The sequence below is a fragment of the Triticum aestivum genome, chromosome 2B (genome assembly GCF_018294505.1).
Source record: "Triticum aestivum cultivar Chinese Spring chromosome 2B, IWGSC CS RefSeq v2.1, whole genome shotgun sequence".
Classification (NCBI taxonomy): Eukaryota; Viridiplantae; Streptophyta; class Magnoliopsida; order Poales; family Poaceae; genus Triticum; species Triticum aestivum.
In genome coordinates, this window is record NC_057798.1 from 614,103,323 (window position 1) to 614,128,417 (window position 25,095).

A 25,095-nucleotide genomic window follows, 5' to 3' on the forward strand; every position below is an offset into this window, starting at 1 on the left:
AAAAGGAGGCCTTAATATCCCTTAGTTTCCACTAGGACCCCGCTACCACGGGAGGGTAGGACAAAAGATGTCATGCAAGTTCTTTTCCATAAGCACGTATGACTATTTACGGAATACATGCCTACATTACATTGATGAATTGGAGCTAGTTCTGTGTCACCCTATATTATAACTATTGCATGAGGAATCGCATCCGGCATAATTATCCATCACTGATCCATTGCCTACGAGCTTTTCACATATTGTTCTTCGCTTATTTACTTTTCCGTTGCTACTGTTACAACTACTACAAAAACCCAAAACATTTACCTTTCCTGTTGCTACCGTTACCATTACTATCATACCACTCTTGCTACTAAATACTTTGCTGCAGATACTAAGTTATCCAGGTGTGGTTGAATTGACAACTCAACTGCTAATACTCAAGAATATTCTTTGGCTCCCCTTGTGTCGAATCAATAAATTTGGGTTGTACTTCACCCTCGAAAGCTGTTGCGATCCCCTACACTTGTGGGTTATCAATGGCATCCCGGAAACTACGACACTACTTTCAAGAGTGCTCAATCACAGTGGCCTCAGAAGTACTACTCAATGATATAATAAAGAACCGCGATGCCACGGGCCAGATTGCCAAATGGGCTATCGAGCTCCTCCTGTTCGACATAACATATAAACCATGGCGAGCCATTAAGTTGCAAGTCCTGGCTAACTTCGTCGCTGAATGGACAGAATCCGAACTCCCTAAAGAGTACGGCTGTAGCACCCACGATGCGGCTATATCTCCCACGTGTCGAAGCACGACTTAGAGGCATAACCGCATGGTGGTTTTGTCGCAAGAAGGGTCATCTTCACACAATCCCATGTAATGAACAAGAATGGGATAAAGAGTTGGCTTAAAATCGCCACTTCACACAAATACTTAAATAAATCATACAACACTCAGAGTACACACATAGTCTGTCTACGGACGAAGCCAAAAGAAAAGAAGATAACCCAACTGCTAGATCCCCGATCGTCCCAACTGGGCTCCACTGCTGATCATCAAGAAACAAAACATAGCAATGACCAAGGTCTTCATTGAGCTCCCATCTGAGCTCGGTTGCACCACCTGCACTGGTATCATCGGCACCTACAACTGTTGTGATAGTATCTGGTGAGTCACGAGGACTCAGCAATCTCAAAACCCGCGAGATCAAGACTATTTAAGCTTATGGGTAGGAAAGGGGTAAAGTGGTGAGGTTGCAGCTGCAACTAAGCATATATGGTGGCTAACATACGCAAATAAGAGCGAGAAGAGAGCAAATGGAACGGTCTGAAGCTAGTAATGATCAAGAAGTGATCCTGAACTCCTACTTACGTCAAACATAACCCAAAACCATGTTCACTTCCCGGACTCCGCCAAAAAGAGACCATCACGGCTACACACGCGGTTGATGCGTTTTAATTCGTATCTGGTGTCAAGTTATCTACAACCGGACATTAACAAATTCCCATCTGCCTATAACCGCAGGCACGGCTTTCGAAAGATTATACCCTGCTGGGGTGTCCCAACTTAGCCCATCACAAGCTCTCATGGTCAACGCAGGATATTCCTTCTCCCAGGAAGACCCGATCAGACTCGGAATCCCGGTTTACAAGACATTTCGACAATGGTAAAACAAGACCAGCAAAGCCCGATATCCCGATTGTAAAACAAGACCAGCTGTGCCGACAAATCCCGATAGGAGCTGCACATATCTTGTTCTCATGGCACACCGGATTGTCCAAACTTCCGGTAGGCCAGCCCAGAGTTGCCCCTGGTGGCCACTGGCGGTTGACAGGTTGGACCAACACTCACGACGAGCACTGGCCTGGGGGGGTAAAATAAAGATGACCCTTGAGTCTGCAGAACCCAAGGGAAAAAGGCTTAGGTGGCAAATGTTAAAACCAAGGTTGGGCCTTGCTGGAGGAGTTTTATTCAAAGTGAACTGTCAAGGGGGTCCCATAAATCAGCCCCTCTCTGTAGATGTTCGGGGTCGTCACCATTCGTAGTCGATGTAGTTGAACTTGACGAAACCCTCAGCGGCAGTAGTGGTGCATGTCGTAGTGGAACTTGGCGTTTGCACTGTAGTCGAACACGGGTCAAACAAAGGCATTGACGAATTTGGAGGGGAGCCTCCCGAACAGAGCCGCTCGTGAGGATAGCGACTGGAAGAAGGGGCGACTTCGGCCTTCATGTGAAGCAGGGAGGCGGAGCTCCTGCCGGATCGATGGTGACGAGCAGGCAAAGGGGCTGCTGGGACTTGAGCGACGCAGGGGAGCAGCTGCAGCAAGGCGAACATGGAGGAGCAACAGCGAGGCGGCCATGGCTGGCGCCGGGCACGAGGTGAGGAGGAGGACCAGAGGAAGGGGAGGTCGTGCAAGGAGTAGCTCGGGCGGCTCAGTGGCGCGCCTGACTTCGAGCGCAGGGAAGGAGCACCTGGCACGGGCTGAGAGGACCAGCATGCACGAGCGCTCGTGAAGAGGAGGCAGGGAACTCCGGGCTCCTGGTGGAGCTTGTCATCAGCGGCGCATGGGCGACAGGGCCGCCGGAGGAGGCTCGCATGGAGGGTGACGCTCGGCAGCGGGGCCAGTAGCAGGCAGCCGCGGGAGGCCAAGGCCGGCGGAGGTGCAGTGCAGGACGGCGATGCAAGGCGGCGGCCTGCTGGCTCGAGGTGGTGGAGAGGTGCGGTGCACGATGGGGAACGAGGGGAGGAAGAGAGGCTGCAAGGGAGATGAGGGAGGAGCGTGGGATCCTCTCCCTGGCGCGATGCATGTGTGAGTGGCGGCGCGAGGGAACGAGAGGGATGGGCATCGAGTGCTGGGGGAATCGCTAGGTTAACAACAGGGTGCAGCTGGGCCTGGGCCGGCTTAGATGGGCTGGCCTGGTCTAGCTGGTTAGGTAGTAGGCTGCGGCTGGTCTGCTTCTCTCCCTCTACTCTTTTATTTTCCAAAACAGAAAATACCAAAGAGGAAAAGAAGAGGAAATGAAGTGTTTGGGGTAGCATTTACACATGGGGGTAATTTTCCCGGACTCGCAAAAATATGCTCGTTCCAAGAAAAATAGAAAGGCCATGATTGAAAGATTTAAATTCAAACTCATTTGAATTTAATTCAAATGGGTTTGAATTAGGACTCGATAAAAGGAAGGTCCAAAATGTTCGGATTTCAGTGGAGCTCCAGAAAATGATGAAAGAAATTATGGGCAAGGTTGGAGACCAAGAATTGAGATAACAACGGCATGGGATATTGCAAGTGGGTTATGGTTAATTCCTAATAAATGGAATAATTTTATTATAGCTCCCTAATAATAGTAGGAGACTTTGAATATGTTTTAAAGAAAAATCACCATGTGAATATCCCTCGATTTAAATAGATCAAAAGATCTATGCAATTTATTTAGTTGAGTTTTAAAAATTAAATGACATGCTGGCATGATGACATGATGCAATGCAAAAGATGACATGATGCAATGCAACAAGCAAATAAAACACACGGCAAAACTCGGAAACCCTGGAAGGCTTCTGAAGCTCCGGTCTTGGGGCGTTACAACACTCCACCACTACAAGAGGATCTCATCCCGAGATCTAGAATGGCACCAGAGAGAAACGGAAGAGGAAGAGAAGAGGTAAAACTAAGTTGCTTCTTCGACCAATGAGTGAAACCAAAGAACCTTGAGAGGTTGAACAAATTGAAAGAAAGAACACAACAGAGTTGAACAAAATTGAGAGCACTGCGGTAGAAAATAGAAACAAGGAACACCATGTGAACCTTGGAGGTTGCAAAGCTATGAATGACGAGTACAATGGACAAGAAGGAATTGGAACCACTCTGGTTGAAACGAGATAAACAAGGAACAAGGAAGATCAAATTCAGACAGCACCCCGGTTGAAAAGAGATGCAAGACTTGATAAGATGAAAGAACTTGAATGAGAACACGACACTCCAGTTAAATGGATAAGCACGAAAAGGACACGATCCTCGCAATTCGAGATGATGAGTGAAAAGAGCAACATCACAATGCCTCCAGAAGAAATAATAGAAGATAGATCATTGGAATAACAGAATGGAGAAGAAAATGCCAACTTCTGCCACAAATGAGCTTGGAAAGCAGCCTTCCAAGAAGGTTATAACGGAGTTGTTGGAAACCAACAACGAAACGAATAAGCTTGTAGTTGGCTTATGGAAAACATCTCAAAATTATGAGGTGACAATCGGCCACTAACAGAAACACTTGATTGCTTGAGACCAAAGAAGAGATGAAAACTGCTTTCGCCGAGAGGATAGGAGAAAACTTGGATCATTGATAAGCACCACAATAGCAACATTCCTTAGGAAAGGCTTTAGGTGAAATATGACACAAGATAACTCCAACGAAGAGATATGGATTTAAAATACCTCATTCTTGACAACATGTGAATCGCGAAACAAGAATGGAAATTGTCAAGAATGATATAACACCATCTCAAAAGATAAGGTAGGAGAATTGCACTTTGGAATGCAAGATGAAGAATGCTTGAACTCCTCTGAAAAGAATCTCGATGAACACTTCAAGAAGGAATTAAATCCTTGATGAACCATCATGTAGAGCCTCCATGGAGAACTCCGATAATAAAAGGATGATAAAAAGAAATGGAAGTTGAAAACACAAGGTGAATCCTTGCAATGATTTAGATGGAGCTTCGCGATGAGAAAACTTGGAACTCCGGAAAAAGAAAAGATGAAACACTAGAAACGAGAATTACTTCATCATGAACAATCTCCGGAAGAAAAGAATTGAATCACCTAGAGGAAATAAGAATAAGATTTATTGTATGCTTATCCTTCATAAAATTAAATTGATGACAAGCAACGGATTTGGCATACTACTTATTCTCGTAGAAAGGATTAAGAGAGATATAGCGCAAACTTCAGAAGGTATTGATGGAACCACCGTTGGAATTTGGAAACAACGAATATTTTGATATGATAACGAAGGAAGTGAAATCTTGAACGAACCACCGTAAGAATTGAAAATGAAAGTAGCAAAGGCACAAATCACCGGGAAGAATTGGAAAATGAATGAAGATACTTGACAGAATTTAGATACAAGAGAACAAAGAGATCATGAGCTGACTAGAGTAAACTTGAACGATGCACCGGTAAGATTTGGAGAACGAGAACTGAAAGTTGGAATGAATAATTCTGAGAAGATGGGCTCCGGAGAATCAAACTGTAAGGACTCCTGAATTGCTCTGGATGGGTGAAAAGAATTCTCACAATCGAAAAACAATTATGAGAGGATGGTAAAAAGCTAGAACCATGAATCTCTGGAAGAACGGGTAAGGATTTAAGAGGAACTCTTCTTCGGTCTTCAAAATCCGAGAATGACGACGAGAAACACCACCATGAATTGTTGAGACACTTCGGAACAAAGAAGAATAGAAATGATGAACTAACAATCAAAATATTTTTAAAGCGATCTTGGAGAAAGAATATGACTGATGAAAATTCATTCTTACAACAAACTTCGAATGAATTGGGGAATAGCTCCGGGAAAAAGTAGAAGAGTCAGGTAAGATCTTGGAAAAGGACCTGTGGGTTAGGGCCCACTCAAAAGGAAAACATCGTTGAACGATTGATTGAAAGGGGGGATTGCGCCGGTTGAATTAAATGACTTGAATGAGATAACAACCTCAAAATAACTTGAATGGATTGAGAATGGAAACACGAATTTTTTTGAGATAATCTTAAGCACTCCGGAGAAGAAATAGAGGAAGGTGAGTAATTAAGAGGTGCACCAAACATGACAAAGCAATTGACACGAGGAAAGGAATATGATCAACACTGAAAGCTTGAATTGAATCCACCGAAGAAGAAAAGAATGAAAAATGATGAACTTGAAACTCCATTAGTATCTTCTTGAGAATCACCGGATAAGAACATTGAAAGAAAAGAATGAAGAGACTTCTCACAAATAAAAGGGATACATGATTAAGAAATCTGAGTCCTTCAAGAAAAAGGGTGGGAGGGCGGGAAAACAAAGACAACTTGGGATGAACGAAACAAACACCATTGAGAAAACTTTGAATTGATCTTGCGGATGGGGAGAATGATGGGATCATCTCGAAGAGAAGCGCACCGGTAGGAAAAGAATTAACATGACAACCTCAATGATCAAGAAGGATTAAGTATTCACATAGCAATATGAGAACACCGTTTATGAAAGGTATGGATTAAACATTTGACTTTGAAGCAACTCGAATACCACAAATAAAACAAAACAAAGGATTTGGCTTGCAGAATAAGCCAGAAACAAACATATGATAGAGATTTCGTCCGAAGTTTTCGTGGTGGGGCCCACACGGGCTCGAGTGTACAGCACCATCATGTACAAGGCAGTGCACATGACATACGAAGTGTCCCCGAACCAGCATAGCCAAGGGTTCTTTAAGACACAACAAGACCACTGTAAAAATGACCGTGGATAGGCGGACCACTAGACGTCGAACCCCAATCTCATATCATGCATCTGTCGAAAAGATATTCTAGGAGCTACTTGAATTCCCACCTATAAAACTCCTGAAACTTTCTGGTTATGCAATCTGGTGTTGGGGATACAGGGGAAGCAATATATATCTCACCCAAAACTAACAATCCCTACATCCAAGCTGTATCCATCCGTCAACACATAACCAAGAAACCTTCGGAAATCGTGTACCTCAACCTTCGAAAAGCATCCCTTATACGAGTTATGGCAATACTCCCGAACTCCCGCCCCAATACTGGGTGGCGTCGAGGTTATCTCACCAACAACTACATAAAAGAGATTTTCGATGTCGGCAAAACTCAGGTATTCCAGAACTGCAACGATAAAATTATGACGACAACACCTCATAGCTCAACTCCCCGGGTCAAAGCCACATAATAGACAGGAGGCACCAAGAACAATGTTCTCGTCACAAAACCATCGAAACGATTCCAAGATACCCGCGTGATCCTAAAATTTTTTAGTGAAATTTGAGGAGAGTTAAGTCAAAACATCTACGTCAGGAGACCTCACCAGAGCGACGAAGGGACTGAGGAGTAAAAAGAATCCTACTCTCCGATATATATAATCCTAAGACTCAAAACATTTTTGTTCTAGACCCAACAACGCCAGCAAACAATCCAGTAGGGGGCTCCTAAGTCGAGGATGGCTCTGATACCAACTTGTAACACCCATGATGCGGCTATATCTCCCACGTGTTGAAGCACGACTTAGAGGCATAACCGCATGGTGGTTTTGTCGCAATAAGGGCCATCTTCACACAATCCCATGTAATGAACAAGAATGGGATAAAGAGTTGGCTTACAATCGCCACTTCACACAAATACTTAAATAAATCATACAACATTCAGAGTACACACATAGTCCGTCTACGGACGAAGCCAAAAGAAAAGAAGATAACCCAACTACTAGATCCCCGATCGTCCCAACTGGGCTCCGCTACTGATCATCAAGAAACAAAACATAGCAACAACCAAGGTCTTCGTTGAGCTCCCATCTGAGCTCGGTTGCATCACCTGCACTAGTATCATCGGCACCTGCAACTGTTGTGATAGTATCTGGTGAGTCACGAGGACTCAGCAATCTCAAAACCCGCGAGATCAAGACTATTTAAGCTTATGGGTAGGAAAGGGGTAAAGTGGTGAGGTTGCAGCTGCGACTAAGCATATATGGTGGCTAACATACGCAAATAAGAGCGAGAAGAGAGCAAATGGAACGGTCGTGAAGCTAGCAATGATCAAGAAGTGATCCTGAACTCCTACTTATGTCAAACATAACCCAAAACCGTGTTCACTTCCCGGACTCCGCCAAAAAGAGACCATCACGGTTACACACGCGGTTGATGCATTTTAATTCGTATCTGGTGTCAAGTTATCTACAACCGGACATTAACAAATTCCCATCTGCCTATAACCGCAGGCACGGCTTTCGAAAGATTATACCCTACAGGGGTGTCCCAACTTAGCCCATCACAAGCTCTAACGGTCAAAGAAGGATATTCCTTCTCCCAGGAAGACCCGATCAGACTCAGAATCCCGGTTTACAAGACATTTCGACAATGGTAAAACAAGACCAACAAAGCCTCCCGCTGTGCCGACAAATCCCTATAGGAGCTGCACATATCTCGTTCTCAGGGCACACCGGATTGTCCAAACTTCCGGTAGGCCAGCCCAGAGTTGCCCCTGGTGGCCACCGGCGGTTGACAGGTTGGACCAACACTCACGACGAGCACTGGCCCGGGGGGGGGGGGTAAAATAAAGATGAACCTTGAGTCTGCAGAACCCAAGGGAAAAAGTCTTAGGTGGCAAATGTTAAAACCAAGGTTGGGCCTTGCTGGAGGAGTTTTATTCAAAGTGAACTGTCAAGGGGGTCCCATAAATCACCCAACCATGTAAGGAACGCAAAATCCGGGAACATAACACCGGTATGATGGAAACTAGGGCGGCAAGAGTGGAACAAAACACCAGGCAAAAGGCCGAGTCTTCCACCCTTTACCAAATATATAGATGCATTAATAATATAAGAGATATTGTGATATCCCAATATAATCCTGTCCATCATGGAGCAATCTTCAACTTCACCTGCAACTAACAACGCTATAAGAGGGGCTGAGCAAAGCGGTAACATAGCAGACAATGGTTTGCTAGGAAGGGTGAAAAGGTTAGAGGCTAACATGGCAACTTTGGAGGCATGGTAAACAAGTGATAGGTAGCGCAGCATAGCGATAGAACGAAGCAACTAGCAAGCAAAGATAGAAGTGATATCAAGGGTAATGGTCATCTTGCCTGAAATCCCTCTAGGAAGAACGAGTCCATGAAGAAGACAAACAGACGTAGTCGAATGAATCCTCACAACTCCGGAACGAAACCGAAGCTAACGAGAGAAGCAAACCGAAAAGAAGCAAACAACATGGTGAACACACAAGCATAGACATGGAATGATGCACAATCAAGTATGATGCATGTCCGGTTTAATGAGGCATGGCATGGCAATATGCACAAACAACACTACAAGTTAAGTGGAGCTCAATATGCAACGAGTTGCATATTGACGAAACACCACATCAATTATTTAGTTCTCTCTCATTTATGTACCCAACAATATTAAATGTTATTAAACATGGAAAGAGGTGAAGCATAATTAAACTAACTACTTAGGCAAGTTTAAATGAGGCTGGAAACAACAAACAACAATTCTGGAAAATCCTCATGTGTCATTTAGCAATTTAATGCAAACACAATTTTAAACATTTTAAATATTGTTATCATGATGCGAATGACATATGCAAGTTTATGCAATTTTTATGAAAATGTTGACAGGAGCATGTATGAAGCATTTGTCACCGTGGTGGAAAGAAAGGGTGCCACGGCAACGAATCCGAAAATGATGCCATGGCAACATATCGGTTCCAGTAGCTCACGGAGATACCGGTGCAAAAGGAAGTGAGCGTGAGCGAGTCATGCAAGATGGTGGGGTGCTCCCGGTTACCGGGTTCCCACGGGACGGCGGCATGGCAAACGAGGAACGTGCAAAGACCTCTCTCGGACACCGTGCAAACATATCGTACATCTCATACAACACACAAGCATTCGTTCACGGGCGGTCATCTCGGGGTTATACCTTCGAAGCGTGCATTTCGGGGCGGTTCAAAAATGTCAAGGGAAGTAGTCATTCACGGGTCGTAGGGGAAGTAGTCGTTCACGGCGACGGTAGTTGTACACGTTCGTCTCAGAGAGGTACTTGACGAATCCAACATCTTCGGGGCGACAGTAGTGGTTCACGGACGTCATGTAAGTAGTCGTTCTCGTTTTGTTGTCGTACACGGCGACAGTAGTTGTACACTCTCCGTAGATGTTCGGGGTCGTCACCATTCGTAGTCGATGTAGTTGAACTTGACGAAACCCTCAGCGGCAGTAGTGGTGCATGTCATAGTGGAACTTGGCGTTTGCACTGTAGTCGAACACGGGTCAAACAAAGGCATTGACGAATTTGGAGGGGAGCCTGCCGAACAGAGCCGCTCGCGAGGATAGCGACTGGAAGAAGGGGCGACTTCGGCCTTGACGTGAAGCAGGGAGGCGGAGCTCCTGCCGGATCGATGGTGACGAGCAGGCAAAGGGGCTGCTGGGACTTGAGCGACGCAGGGGAGCAGCTACAGCGAGGCGAACATGGTGGAGCAACAGCGAGGCGGCCATGGCTGGCGCCGGGCATGAGGTGAGGAGGAGGCCCAGAGGAAGGGGAGGTCGTGCAAGGAGTAGCTTGGGCGGCTCAGTGGCGCGGCTGACTTCGAGCGCAAGGAAGGAGCACCTGGCACGGGCTGAGAGGACCAGCGTGCACGGGCGCTTGTGAAGAGGAGGCAGGGAACTCCGGGCTCCTGGTGGAGCTCGTCATCAGCGGCGCATGGGCGACAGGGCCACCGGAGGAGGCTCGTGTGGAGGGCGACGCTCGGCAGCGGGGCCTGCAGCAGGCAGCCGCGGGAGGCCGAGGCCGGCGGAGGTGCGGTGCAGGACGGCGACGCAGGGCGGCGGCCTGCTGGCTCGAGGTGGTGGAGAGGTGCGGTGCACGATGGGGAACGAGGGGAGGAAGAGAGGCTGCGAGGGAGATGAGGGAGGAGCGTGGGATCCTCTCCCTGGTGTGATGCGTGTGTGAGTGGCGGCGTGAGGGAACGAGAGGGATGGGGATCGAGCGCTGGGGGAATCACTAGGGTTAACAGCGGGGTGCGGCTGGGCCTTGGGCCGGCTTAGATGGGCTGGCCTGGTCTAGCTGGTTAGGTAGTGGGCTGCGGCTGGTCTGCTTCTCTCCCTCTACTCTTTTATTTTCCAAATCAGAAAATACCAAAGAGGAAAAGAAGAGGAAAGGAAGTGTTTGGGGTAGCATTTACGCATGGGGGTAATTTTCCCGGACTCGCAAAAATATGCTCGTTCCAAGAAAAATAGAAAGGCCATGATTGAAAGATTTAAATTCAAACTCATTTGAATTTAATTCAAATGGGTTTGAATTAGGACTCGATAAAAGGAAGGTCCAAAATGTTCGGATTTCGGTGGAGCTCCGGAAAATGATGAAAGAAATTATGGGCAAGGTTGGAGATCAAGAATTGAGATAACAACGGCATGGGATATTGCAAGTGGGTTATGGTTAATTCCTAATAAATGGAATAATTTTATTATAGCTCCCTAATAATAGTAGGAGACTTTGAATATGTTTTAAAGAGAAATCACCATGTGAATATCCCTTGATTTAAATAGATCAAAAGATCTATGCAATTTATTTAGTTGAGTTTTAAAAATTAAATGACATGCTGGCATGATGACATGATGCAATGCAAAAGATGACATGATGCAATGCAACAAGCAAATAAAACACACGGCGAAACTCGGAAACCCTGGAAGGCATCTGAAGCTCCGGTCTTGGGGCGTTACAACGGCACATACTCCAACTGGATCATGCACTTCGACGGCTCTAAGATGCTAGCCAGATTGGGAGCGGGTGTCGTCCTGACATCCCCCACCGGAGACATGGTTCAGTATGTACTCCAAATAGTATACACAAACTCCAACAATGCAGCCGAATATGAGGCTCTGTTGCACGGTCTTTGGATGGCAGTCTCCATGGGCATCCAACGCCTAGAAGTGCGGGGGGATTCAAACCTCGCAATATCTCAGATTAATGGAAACTTTGATGCCAAGGATCCGAAAATGGCGGCCTACCGTAATGCCGTCCTCAAAATGTCAGCTCGGTTCGAGGGCTCGAATTCCACCATGTGGTTCGAGAGAACAACCAAGCAGCGGATATCCTCGCCTGCATCGGCGCTAAACGCGACCCCATCCCACCTAATATTTTCTTGGAAAGGCTGTTCAAGCCATCCGTGGTATGGGAAGGGGAGTCCAGCAATACCGGTCCGGAACCGAATATAACCCTAGATACCAAACCGGCTGATGTAATCAGAGGCTCTGCCACCGAAATAACACCTTCTACCCACATGATTATGGCTGTCATTGCCCCATGGACAGAACCCTTCTTAGCCTACCTAAACAGGAAAGAACTCCCTGAGGACCAAAATGAAGCACGTTGCATTGTGCGACGCTCTAAAGCCTACAAAGTCCATGAGGGAGAGCTTTATAAGAAAAGCACTACTGGAGTGCTCCAAAGATGCATCTTCGAAGAGGAAGGGCGGCAAATCTTGGCCAAAATCCATGCCGTACTTGGCGGTCACTGTCGGTGTCAAAACCGGCGGATCTCGGGTAGGGGGTCCCAAACTATGCGTCTAAGGCTAATGTTAATAGGAGACTGGGGACACGATGTTTTACCCAGGTTCGGGCCCTCTCGATGGAGGTAATACCCTACTTCCTGCTTGATTGATCTTGATGATAAGAGTATTACAAGTGTTGATCTACCACGAGATCGTAGAGGCTAAACCCTAGAAGCTAGCCTATGGTATGATTGTTGTTGTCCTACAGACTAAACCCTCCGGTTTATATAGACACCAGAGGGGGCTAGGGTTACACAGAGTCGGTTACAGAGAAGGAGATCTATCATCCGAATCGCCAAGCTTGCCTTCCATGCAAAGGAGAGTCTCATCTGGACACGGGACGAAGTCTTCAATCTTGTATCTTCATAGCCCAACAGTCCGGCCAAAGTACATAGTCCGGCTGTCCGGAAACCCCTTATCCTGGACTCCCTTAGTAGCCCCCGAACTAGGCTTCAATGACGATGAGTCTGGCGCGCAGATTGTCTTCGACATTGCAAGGCGGGTTCTTCTCCAAATCCAGAGTACCTGTCGTAGCGAACAGTGTCCAGCCTCCCATTAATGTTGTACTCCTTGGCTGTTGTGCTTCAATAATGGCTATCTCCACGTGTCAAGTGAATACGAGAAGTCAGGGCATTTTTACATTTGCCACCCTGACCCTGTAAGCCAACCGTCTATTTGAAGAGACGGGTATCCTCAGATCCAAATCACACCATCTTCCTCCCAACAAGCATTCAAGAGAGCGTGCCCGGAAAAAAGCCAGTCCATCATGGCTGGCCGCTGAAGCTCCTCCTCTCGCACCCTTAGCTCTAAGCCAGGTGATTGGGAAAAGTGTTCTGTCCCTCATAGCCTATTAGTAGAGTTACAGACCCAGGCGTTCCTCCCACCTGCATACATGGTCCCCGTCCGGGCCAGACTAGCCACCTATAATGTCGAGGAGCAGGCGGAGAACTTTTCGAACCCATCTAGAGGGGAGCGGATATGCCTTGTCCCGTATTTGCTGAGAGGGCTTTGGTTTCCAATCCACCCATTCCTCCGCGGGCTCCTGGAGTTCTACGGTCTCTAGCTGCACAACTTCACTCCTGCCTCCATATAGTACATCGCAGGGTATGTTGCCTTCTGTGAGCTATTCCTGGGCTGTGAAGCTCATTTTGAGTTACGGAAGAGGCTATTCTGCCTCGTCCCTCGCAATCAGGAGGGATCTATATATCAAGGGGGCGGAGCCGAAATATGGCGCATCGCTCAGGCCGGATACCTGTCCGGCACTCCAAAGAAGGCATCCGAAGACTGGCCTTCGGAGCGGTTTTATGTATATGATGTTACCCTTCCGGACCCAGTCCGGCCGGGCCTTCCCGCGTTTACCAATGCCCTGCTAAAGAAACGCCAAAACTGGCGCCCGCGGAGCCCCCAGGAGGAAGACGACAGAGAGGTCCTCTATCTGATGGGCAGGATAAAAATTCTGGCCAAATCAGGATTGCCAATAATAGAGGTCATGTCAATATGCATAATGCGGGGGGTGCAGCCACTTCAATATCGGGGGAAACCCATGCGGCACTTCAACGGAGAAGACGACGCCACCCGCTGCGGTTTGTAAAGGTCCGGACTCCGCCACCGCACTGGCGAAAATATTGTCCAATTTGTACAGAGGGGAAGAAGAGGAGTTCCTCCGCATTAAGCCGCAGGATGGATTCTCCATGTACAACCCCCCAAGCTGGGTAAGCTGTTATTCCTTACTCGACTCTATTCATACATGTGTCCTTTGTCACCAATCATTTATCTTGCTATTTTCAAAGCAGGAACTGAGAAGGGCCGTGGAAGAGTTCAACAGCCCACCTCCACAGCCAGAGGATCCTGGCCGGGCTCTCGACCCCGGACTTGAAGAAGATCCGGATATATCCTTGGAGCTTGTTGACAGGATATTTTATCAAGCAAGTCGCGACGGTGCTTTAGTGGCCATCCTTGCTGATTATTCCGGGCTGCTCCTGGTGTCGAACGTAAGTAAAGTCGGAGCCCTAAATTCTGAATTATGCCGTGCCTTAAGCGCACATGTTGTATTTTTGCAGAAATGGCCATCAGGACGCCATGCCGAGCCCACGGGGGCTCATCAGCAAAGGGCATCCGGTCCGGGCAGGCATAAGAGGAAGGCGGTTAGAACTGAGAAGCCGGGGCAGAGGTACAAATTAAGCTTGCTCTGTGATTATCTTTGCCAAAATGTGACAGTTTGCATTGTGTCCTCGAAGGAAAACATCCGTCGGACTACATCCGGATCCCCTGCCGACCACACCTCAAGCAGCTGGATTCCTGAATCAGACTCACGGGTGGAGGCCGATGTGGGGGCAAAGGCCGAATTGCCCTCCGACAGAGGATGCGGATAGGCTTTCCGCCTCAAACTCCAAAGTGAGGAGCTCCATGAATCACCAGCACAGACGGGCCGTACTCCGCAATGGTATTTTCTGCGAGGAGGCTTTCGATGCCTTCAACTCCGGAGACGCATATATTCGCGCCGCTCAAGATGGACTTGCCAGAGCAATGGACTAGTATGCGAAGGATATACAGGTAAGAAAATCTGATAAGTATGTGTAGTAGTAGCCCCTGAGACTTGAAACAGTTGGCACAACTGATTTAAGGATCATTGTATGCATAGGTTCTTATAGAGAAGAATACCCATTTATCTCAAGAACTGGAGGAATGTAAGACCCAGCTGAAGGCCGCTATTGCCGAACAAGAGGAATCAAAAAAGGCCTCTTCTGGTAAGACTAACCTTGATAACGAAATATATAAGGGTGTATACCAGTTATTTATTCGGCATGGTTTATAAATCTAACAAGAGATGATGCAGACAATCCCGGGGAGAATCCGAAAATTGTGGAAGATAATGAGCCACATCTGTGAAGTCAGCTGAAGGCGGGCGAGCGTGTGCAGACGCGGGCTATTCGAGAGAGAAATAATCTCCAAGATGCTAATATCCGACTGAGCATTGAATTAAAATATGTTCGGGCTCAGCTCGCTGACTCCGTGAAGGAGAACAGGAGGCTTCAATGCGGGATCTATAGTAAGTGCTTAAACGAATTGTAGTACAGTTCGGCGCGGAAGCGTATTGATAGAGTTATGTCTGCAGGTATGCTGATGGGCCGTCCTGAAGAGGAGATGCCCGGATCAGCAGCGATATGCTGCAAGATCTTTCACAACTGCATGAACGAGCGCGACATGTGATGCAGGGTATTGCCCAGGCCTTGTGGCCATCCGCTTCCCTGCCAGGAGGCATGAGCGAGCTTGTGGAGATGCTCAAAGGGGCACGGCGGCACTTCCGATTATGGAAGATATCAGTCTGCCGAGAAGGTGCGAGGGAAGCCTGGGCCATGGTGAAGACGCGATACGCCAAGGCTGACCCGAACCATATGGCCGAAGTTGGACCGGTGGGGGTAGATGGGCAAGATATACCTGTGAGTCTGGTATATGACCAAGTAGGGTTAGCCGCAAAGTATTCCCAACAGGATTGTAAGCTAGACAGCCTGTTGGATGGTATAGAGGAAGAATACAACCAGTCTAAGTGACTATGTAATTTAAATGGACCTATGTAGTCCCTAGCCGTATTGAAAATCATTTGTCATGGCGGACCTTTTCACTTCAGCCCTCGGACCTGACAGTCCGGAGTGTACCTGAATACCCGCACAGTTATGAAAAACTGGGGCATGCATGGAAACCAGGCGTAGGGGTCATAAGTGCTTGAACAGACAAGTACCCAACTAGTTATGTTATATTACATGGATAGTAAGAAACATCTTCCAGAGAGAATAGTTCCGTTAGGGGTTCCTTTCTCTGGGTGCGCATGCATCGATGTGCATGTCCGAACTGCGAACAAAAACGCAGGAAACAAAACATCTGGGGATGCACATTGTAATAAATGAAAACATCTTTTGTTCACAGACCGAATATTACCTTAAGAATGCTAGCTTTCGGCTCCACCCAGTCTGAGGTACACATCCGGCTGAACCGGCAGTAACAATCGCAGAGGTGCTCCCCTTATGCCCTAGCCAAATTAACGGGAACATAGGGCATAAACACAAGAGCCAGGCAACCCAGCATGGCAAAAACTTAAGTCATATCGATGCATATAATGGTGAACAAAAGGCACATATGGAAAGAAAATGCATATGTGGCTGGCAGGGAGCCGTTAAAGTGGTTATATGTAGCTTCCGTATAGGAAGCACCCAGGTATAGTGTGCACGCATAGTGCGGCCGGAGCGATCGAAGCATGCATAGTGCGGCCGGAGCGATCGAAGCATCTGTACAGTTTTGTAAGGTTGTGTGTGGAAAGGAAAAGAAGGCGAGAGAGGAAGGAAGAGAACATAATTGAAGAGGCGGAGGTGAGGAGACGAACCCAGAGTTTGACACTAGGCGTAGAATCTTCAGAGTCTGGCCGTGTTCCATGGGTTCGGCTTGAGTCTGTTATCAGATGCATTGCGCATACGGTACGCTCCTCCGGTGAGAACTTTATCAATGAGGAAGGGACCCTCCCACTTGGGTTTGAGCTTGTCCTTCTTCTTCTCGGGGAGGCGTAGAACTAGTTCGCCAATGTTATAAGTTTTGGCCCGTACTTGTCTCCTTTGATACCTTCGAGCATGTTGCTGATAGAATGTGGAACGGGCTTTTGCTACGTCACGCTCCTCCTCCGGAGCATCTAAGTTGTCCTGCCGATCTAGCTCGGCTTCCTTCTCTTCGTACATGCGCACGCGAGGTGAGTCATAGATTATGTCGCAGGGTAGCACTGCTTCTACGTCATACACCATAAAAAATGGTGTGTATCCGTGGTACGATTCGGCATGGTCCGCAGCCCCCAGAGTACGGAGTCGAGCTCCTCGACCCAATGCGTGTCTGATTCCTTCAAGGATCGCACTAGTCTGGGTTTGATGCCGCTCATGATGAGACCATTTGCATGTTCGACTTGACCGTTTGTTTGGGGGTGATAGACAGAGGCGTAATCGAGCTTAATGCCCATGTTGCCGCACCAGGTTTTCACCTCATCGGCTGTGAAATTTGAGCCATTGTCAGTGATAATGCTGTGGGGGACACTGTAACGGTGTATGACCCCTGATATGAAGTCTATCATTGGTCCGGATTTGGCCGTTTTAACTGGTTTGGCTTCTATCCATTTGGTGAACTTGTCCACCATGACCAATAAGTATTTTTTTTCTTATGGCTTCCCCCTTTGAGAGGTCCGACCATATCCAGCCCCCAGACCGCGAAGGGCCAAGTTATGGTGATTGTTTGGAGAGCGGTAGGGGCATATGGCTCTCATTGGTGAAGAGATGGCAACCGACGCAATGTTGGACAAGGTCCTGTGCATCTGCTCGGGCTGTTGGCCTGTAAAAACTTGTACAGAAGGCCTTGCTTACAAGTGCCTGAGCTGCAGCTTGGTGTCCGCCGACTCCGGAATGGATTCCGGATAAGAGTTGCCGCCCTTCCTCTTCGGAGATGCATCTTTGGAGCACTTCGGTAGTACTTTTCTTGTAGAGCTCTCCTTAATGGACTCTGTAGGCCTTAGAGCGTCGCACAATACAACGTGCCTCATTTTGGTCCTCAGGGAGCTCTTGCCTATTTAGGTAGGCTAAGAAGGGCTCGGTCCACGGGGCGATGACAGCCATGATTTCATGGGCCGAAGGTGTTATTTCGGTGGCAGAGCCTCCGATTACGTCAGATGGTTCAGAATCTGGGGTTGTATTCGGAGCCGGACTAATATTGCCGGACTCCCCTTCCCATACCACGGACGGCTTGAACAGCCTTTCCAAGAAGATATTAGGTGGGATGGGGTCGCGTTTAGCGCTGATGCGGCCGAGGATATCCTCCGCTTGATTATTTTCTCTCACCACATGGTGGAATTTGAGCCCCTCGAACCGAGCTGACATTTTGAGGACAGCGTTATGATAAGCCGCCATTTTCGGATCCTTGGCATCAAAGTCTCCATTTATCTGCGATATTGCAAGCTTCGAGTCCCCGCGTACTTCGAGGCGTTGTATTCCCATGGAGATTTCCATCCTAAGACCATGCAATAGAGCCTCGTATTCGGCTGCATTGTTGGAGTCTGTGTATAATATTTGGAGTACGTATTGGACCGTGTGTCCGGTGGGGGGTGTCAGGACAACGCCCTCCCCCAATCCGGCCAGCATTTTAGAGCCGTCGAAGTGCATGATTCAATTGGAGTACGCTCCGTACTCTTTAGGGAGTTCGGCTTCTGTCCATTCGGCGACAAAGTCAGCCAGTACTTGCGACTTAATGGCCCGTCGTGGTTTGTATGTTATGTCGAACGGAAGGAGCCCGATAGCCCATTTAGCAATTCGGCCCATTGCGCCGCAGTTATTTATTATATCAGTGAGTCGTACTTCAGAGGCCACCATAATCGAACACTCTTGAAAGTAATGTCATAGCTTCCGGGATGCCATGAAGACCGCGTACGCTATCTTTTGATAGTGTGGGTACCGAGATTGTCATGGAGTGAGGACAAGTGACACGTAATATACTAGCTTTTGGAGCGGGAACTTGTGTTCGTCTGCTTCTCGTTCGACGACGAGCACTGCACCGACAACTTGGTGTGTTGCCGCTATGTATAATAGCATGGGCTCGCCAGTATTTGGCGCGGTCAGGACTGGGTTGGTGGCCAGGAGTGCCTTTATTTCTTTCAGTCCGTCCATGGCCGCATCTGTCCACTCGAAGTGTTCGGTGCGTCGAAGAAGGCGGTAAAGAGGTAGTGCCTTTTCTCCTAATCGGGAGATAAAGCGGCTTAAGGCAGCCACACATCCAGTTAGTTTCTGGATCTACTTGAGGTCTATTGGGATGGCCAACTGTGACAGAGCTCGGATTTTGGCCGGTTTGCTTCAATTCCTCTATTGGAAACGATGAAGCCGAGCAATTTCCCAAAGGGTACACCGAAGACACATTTCTCCGGGTTGAGCTTGATGTCGTATGTTCGGAGGTTGTCGAACGTGAGCCTCAAGTCATCTATTAAAGTTTCGACGTGTCTTGTTTTAATGACCACGTCGTCTATGTAAGCCTCTGCTGTTTTGTCGATTTGTTTTTCCAGGCATGTTTGAATCATGCGTTGATAGGTTGCGCCGGCGTTTTTGAGCCCGAAAGGCATGGTGTTGAAACAGAAGGGGCCGTATAGCGTAATGAAGGCAGTTGTGGCTTGGTCAGACTCCGCCATCTTGATCTGATGGTATCCGGAGTATGCGTCGAGGAAACACAATGAGTCGTGCCCTGTGGTGGCGTCGATGATTTGATCAATGCGGGGGAGGGGGGAGGGATCCTTGGGGCAAGCCTTATTAAGGTCCTTGAAATCGTAACATAGGCGCCAGGATTTGTCCTTCTTTGGTACCATTACCAGGTTTGCCAGCCAATCCGGATGTTTTATGTCTCTGATGAATCTGGCCTCGAGTAGCTTGGCTAGCTCTTCTCCCATGGCTTTCCGCTTACGCTCGGAGAAGCGCCTAAGAGTCTGCTTGACTGGCTTGTATCCATTCAGAATATTGAGGCTGTGTTCGGCCAGCCTGTGTGGGATGCCCGGCATGTCTGAAGGATGCTAGGCGAAAATATCCCAATTCTCATGCAGGAAATCTTGCAGTGCGGTGTCTATCGTGGGGTTCAGTTGTGTCCCAATGGAAGCTGTCTTTGTAGGGTCCGTTGGGTGGACCTGGAATTTGACTATCTCATCCGTGGGTTTGAAAGAGGTGGACTTGGGTCGCTTGTCAAGTATCACGTCATCTTTGTCCACTGTGGTGTGCAGTGTTGTTAGTTCTTCAGCCGCGAGGGCTTCAGATAATGCCTCCAGGGCTAGTGCGGCAGTTTTATTTTCGGCGCGGAGTGCGACGTCCAGATCACTAGCTAGAGTGATGATTCCATTGGGCCCGAGTATTTTGAGCTTCATGTACCCATAATGGGGTATAGCTTGCAAGCTCGTAAATGCGTCCCGCCCTAAGAGGGCGTGGTATCCGGTGCTGAACGGGGCCACTTGGAATGTAATTTCTTCAGACCTGTAATTCTCCGGCGTGCCGAATACCACATCCCGTGTGATTTTTCCTGCACATCGCGCCTCCCGACTAGGGATGATTCCTCTGAAGGTCGTGCTGCTTCGCTAAATGTGGGTTTTGTCAATTTCCATCTTGTTGAGGGTTTCTTCGTAGATGAGGTTTAGTCCGCTTCCGCCGTCCATGAGCACTTTAGTGAGCCAGAAGCCGTCCACGATTGGACTAAGGACCAAAGCGGCTGGTGCCTGGACTGTTCGGAATTAAGGTTCGTCACTGGCATTGTAAGTTATAGCCGTGTCGTTCCATGGATTTATAGTTGCCACGTGGCAAACTTCGGTGAGACTGTGCTGAGCTCGCTTGCGCCTATTATTTGAGGCGAAAGTCTCGAAGACTGTCAATACCGTATTGTTATTACCGGCGGGATGTTGTTCTGCTATATGGTATATGAGGAGATCCTCGCCGCTCTTTGCTACCTGCCGGAGTATCCAACATGCTCTGAGGCTAGGTGTTGGCATGGTATCCGGTGTGCTATGAATTTTGCATGGCCCATTGAGCCATTCCTCCAATACGGTTCCATGCCTTGCATCGGGCTTTGATTTTTTGGTAATTGAAACGGGTAACTTACGAGAGTTTGCCCTTTTAGTTCGGACAAGGGGTTTAATGAGAGCCAGATTATCCCAGAAGTTTGTTTGGGTTTTCCAAGTGCTTTCCATTGCGTAGTATTTCTGCACTATGGCCGCTAAGTCAGCGAAGTGTACTATGTCTCGGCGACTTATATCATTGAGGATCCCTTTGTCCGTACAATTTTTGCAAAAGGGGGAGATTGCGTCTTCCTCACGATGGTCCTTGACCTTGTTTATCACAAGGAGGAATCTGGCCTAGTAATGATGTACTGTCTCTTGGGGTTCTTGTCTGATATGTGAAAGATTGAGTAAATCTGGGTGGGTGGTTGGATTCGAATCCGAATCCTGACCCTATCTGGGGCCCAGGGGCAAAGAAGCTTCCGAGCTTAATGGCTCGGGCTCTGGGATGTTGCCCAATTTCTTCGGTCCGCCGCCTGACTCTGAATTCGGAGTTTGGGTCGTTAAGGGATTCCTGGATAAGGGGGTATCCGAACAGCCGAACTATGTACTTTGGCCGGACTATTGGACTATGAAGATACAACATTGAAGACATCGTCTCGTGTCCGGATGGGACTCTCCTTTGCGTGGAGGGCAAGCTTAGCGATTCGGATGTAGATCTCCTTCTCTGTAACCGACACTGTGTAACCCTAGCCCCCTCCGGTGTCTATATAAACCGGAGGGTTTAGTCCGTAGAAGAACAACAATCATACCATAGGCTAGCTTCTAGGGTTTAGCCTCTACGATCTCATGGTAGATCAACTCTTCTAATACTCATATCATCAAGATCAATCAAGCAGGATGTAGGGTATTACCTCCATCGAGAGGGCCTGAACCTGGGTAAAACATCGTGTGCCCAGTCTCCTGTTACCATTAGCCTTAGACGCACAGTTCGGGACCCCCTACCCGAGATCCTCCGGTTTTGACACCGACATTGGTGCTTTCATTGAGAGTTCCTCTATGTCATCTTTGTAAGGCTCGATGGCCCCCCAACCTTCAACAATGCAGTCCAGGGCGAGACTTTTCTCCCCGGACAAATCTTCGTGTTCGGCGGCTTCGCACTGCGGGCCAACTCGCTTGGCCATCTGGAGCAGATCGACAGCTACGCCCCTGGCCATCAGTTCAGGTTTGGGAACTTGAATTACACGGCCGATATTCGTAGAGACTTGATCTTCGACGGATTCGGGCCTGCATCGGGAGTATCGAATAGTCACGAGGAGCATGACTTAAATCTGCTATCGGACAGTATTCGGGATATCGCCCCTGCAGCCGCTCCGGACCTAAATCCGGGGCAGATCATGTCGACCGAGGATGGGTGGATGGACCCCGCCACGGAGGCCGCATTCTCTTTGGCGGTAGAGCCGAACACAGACTCCGCCATTAAGGGGATCTGCATCACCGGACCCCCGGACCTGTGTCTGGATGTGGGTTCCGAACCGCACGCGCCCAGGCCCGTCAAGTCCGATTGGGCTCCAGTAATGGAGTTCACCGCCGCGGACATCTTTCAGCACTCCCCCTTTGGTGATGTGCTAAATTCACTAAGGTCTCTCTCTCTCTATCATAAGATTCCTGGCCGAACTATGTCCAGCTCGAGTGGGAAGCAGGCGACGAAGAAATTCGTTACCCACCCACCACCCACTTCATAGCCACGGTCGTTGATTTGACCGACGTGCTTAACTTCGACTCCGAAGACATCGACGGTATAGACGACGATGCAGGAGAAGAACAGGAACCACCGCCCACAGGGCGCTGGACTGCCACCTCTTCATATGATATAATATATATATATATGGTGGACACCCCGAAAGAAAACAATGGCGATGAGGCAACAGATAACCCCTCAGGGAAGAAATCAAAGCATGGGCGTCATCGGCGCCGCTCTAAGCCCCGCCACAACAACACCGACACTGGAGAAGAAAACAATCCAGATGGTGCTGAAGAGGAATACAATCCTGATCAGCCTACCTTCGAGCAGGCCGAACAAGAACACGAGCAGGTCAGCCCAGATGAACAGGCGACAGACGGATACTTCGAGGACGACAACTATATGCCTCACTCCGAAGACGAGGTGAGCCTCGGCGACGTCGAATTCGGTGTACCGGAGGAACCCATAGAGCAGGAGCACTTTAATCGCCGACTTATAGCCACTGCAAGAAGCCTGAAAAAGAAGCAGCAGCAGCTCCAAGCTGATCAAGATCTGCTTGCAGACAGATGGACGGAGGTCCTGGCGGCCGAGGAATACAGACTTGAGCCCCCCACCAAGGGCTACCCAAAGCACAAGATGCTACCTCAGCTATAGGAAGAGCCCATAGAGCCTACACTACCAGCACAAGACGAGGCTGACTGGCCACCTCGTGGCCGGGATAAAACGACGTACCAGCCCGCACCCCCACGCCAATTCACTATGGACCAGGGCAATACACAGGACCTGCAAGACATATTAGAAAATAATGCAGGACAACCAAGATCGATCTACGGATCACGGGGGCGCGCCACAGCACATGACGATGACCGTCATGCTGGATACACTAATAATAAATCCGGTTGGGCAGAACATAACCAACCAGAATTAGTCGGACTGCGTCGTGACATAGCCCGGCACAAAGGCGCCGCACACTCCCTCTGCTTCACTGATGAAGTAATGGATCATGAATTACCAGAAGGGTTTAAACCTGTGAACATCGAGTCATACGATGGCACAACAGACCCCGCGGTGTGGATTGAAGATTTCCTTCTCCACATTCACATGGCTCGCGGTGATGACCTACATGCCATCAAGTATCTCCCCCTCAATCTTAAAAGGCCAGCTGGACATTGGCTGAATAGCCTGCCAGCGAACTCCATCTGTAGTTGGGAAAATCTTGAGGACACATTCCTCGACAACTTCTCGGGCACCTACGTGCGACCACCGGATGCCGATGACTTAAGTCACATTACCCAACAGCCCGGAGAGTCAGCCAGAAAATTTTGGACTCAGTTCCTAACTAAAAAGAACCAAATTGTCGACTGTCCGAACGCTGAGGCCCTGGCGGCCTTTAAGCATAATATCCGCGATGAGTGGCTCGCCCGACATCTCGGCCAAGAAAAACCGAAGCCAATGGCGGCCCTCACGACACTCATGACCCGCTTTTGCGCGGGCGAGGACAGCTGGCTGGCTCGCAGTAGCACCACGCCAAGAAACTCCGGCACTTCAGATGTCTGCGACAGTAACGGAAAGCCACGGCGAAATAGACATGAGCGTCGGAACAATGGCGGCAATACCGAAGATACGGCAGTCAATGCCGGATTCAGCATATCAAAATCCGGTCAGCGGAAAAAGCCATTCAAAAGAAACAATCCGGGATCGTCCAGCCTGGACCGCATACTCGACCACTCGTGCCAGATTCACGGCACCCCTGACAAACCAGCCAATCACACTAACAGAGATTGTTGGGTGTTCAAACAAGCCAGCAAATTGAATGTCGAAAACAAGGACAAGGGGCTACACAGCAATGATGATGAGGAGCCCGGTGTCCGAACACTGGGGGACAGAAAAAATTTCCCCCAAGGTGAAAACGGTAAACATGATCTACGCCACCCACATCCCCAAATGGGAACGAAAGCGTGCACTTAGGGACGTCTACGCGATGGAGCCAGTCACCCCAAAGTTCAACCCATGGTCATCCTGCCCGATCACCTTTGATCGTAGGGACCATCCTACCAGCATCCGTCACGGTGGCTCAGCCGCATTGGTCCTCGACCCAATCATCGACGGATTCCATCTCATGCGAGTCCTTATGGACGGTGGCAGTAACCTAAACCTGCTCTATTAGGACACAGTGTGCAAAATGGGCATCGATCCATCACGGATCAAACCAACCAAAACCACCTTTAAAGGTGTAATTCCAGGGGTAGAGGCCTGCTGTACGGGCTCAATAACACTGGAAGTGGTGTTTGGATCTCCGGATAATTTCCGAAGCGAGGAATTAATCTTCGATATCGTCCCTTTCCGTAGTGGCTATCATGCACTCCTGGGACGAACTGTGTTCGCTCGATTCAATGTGGTACCACACTATGCATACCTTAAGCTCAAGATGCCAGGACCCCGCGGGGTTATAACAGTCAATGGAAACACAGACCACTCCCTCCGTACGGAAGATCACACTGCGGCCCTTGTGACAGAAG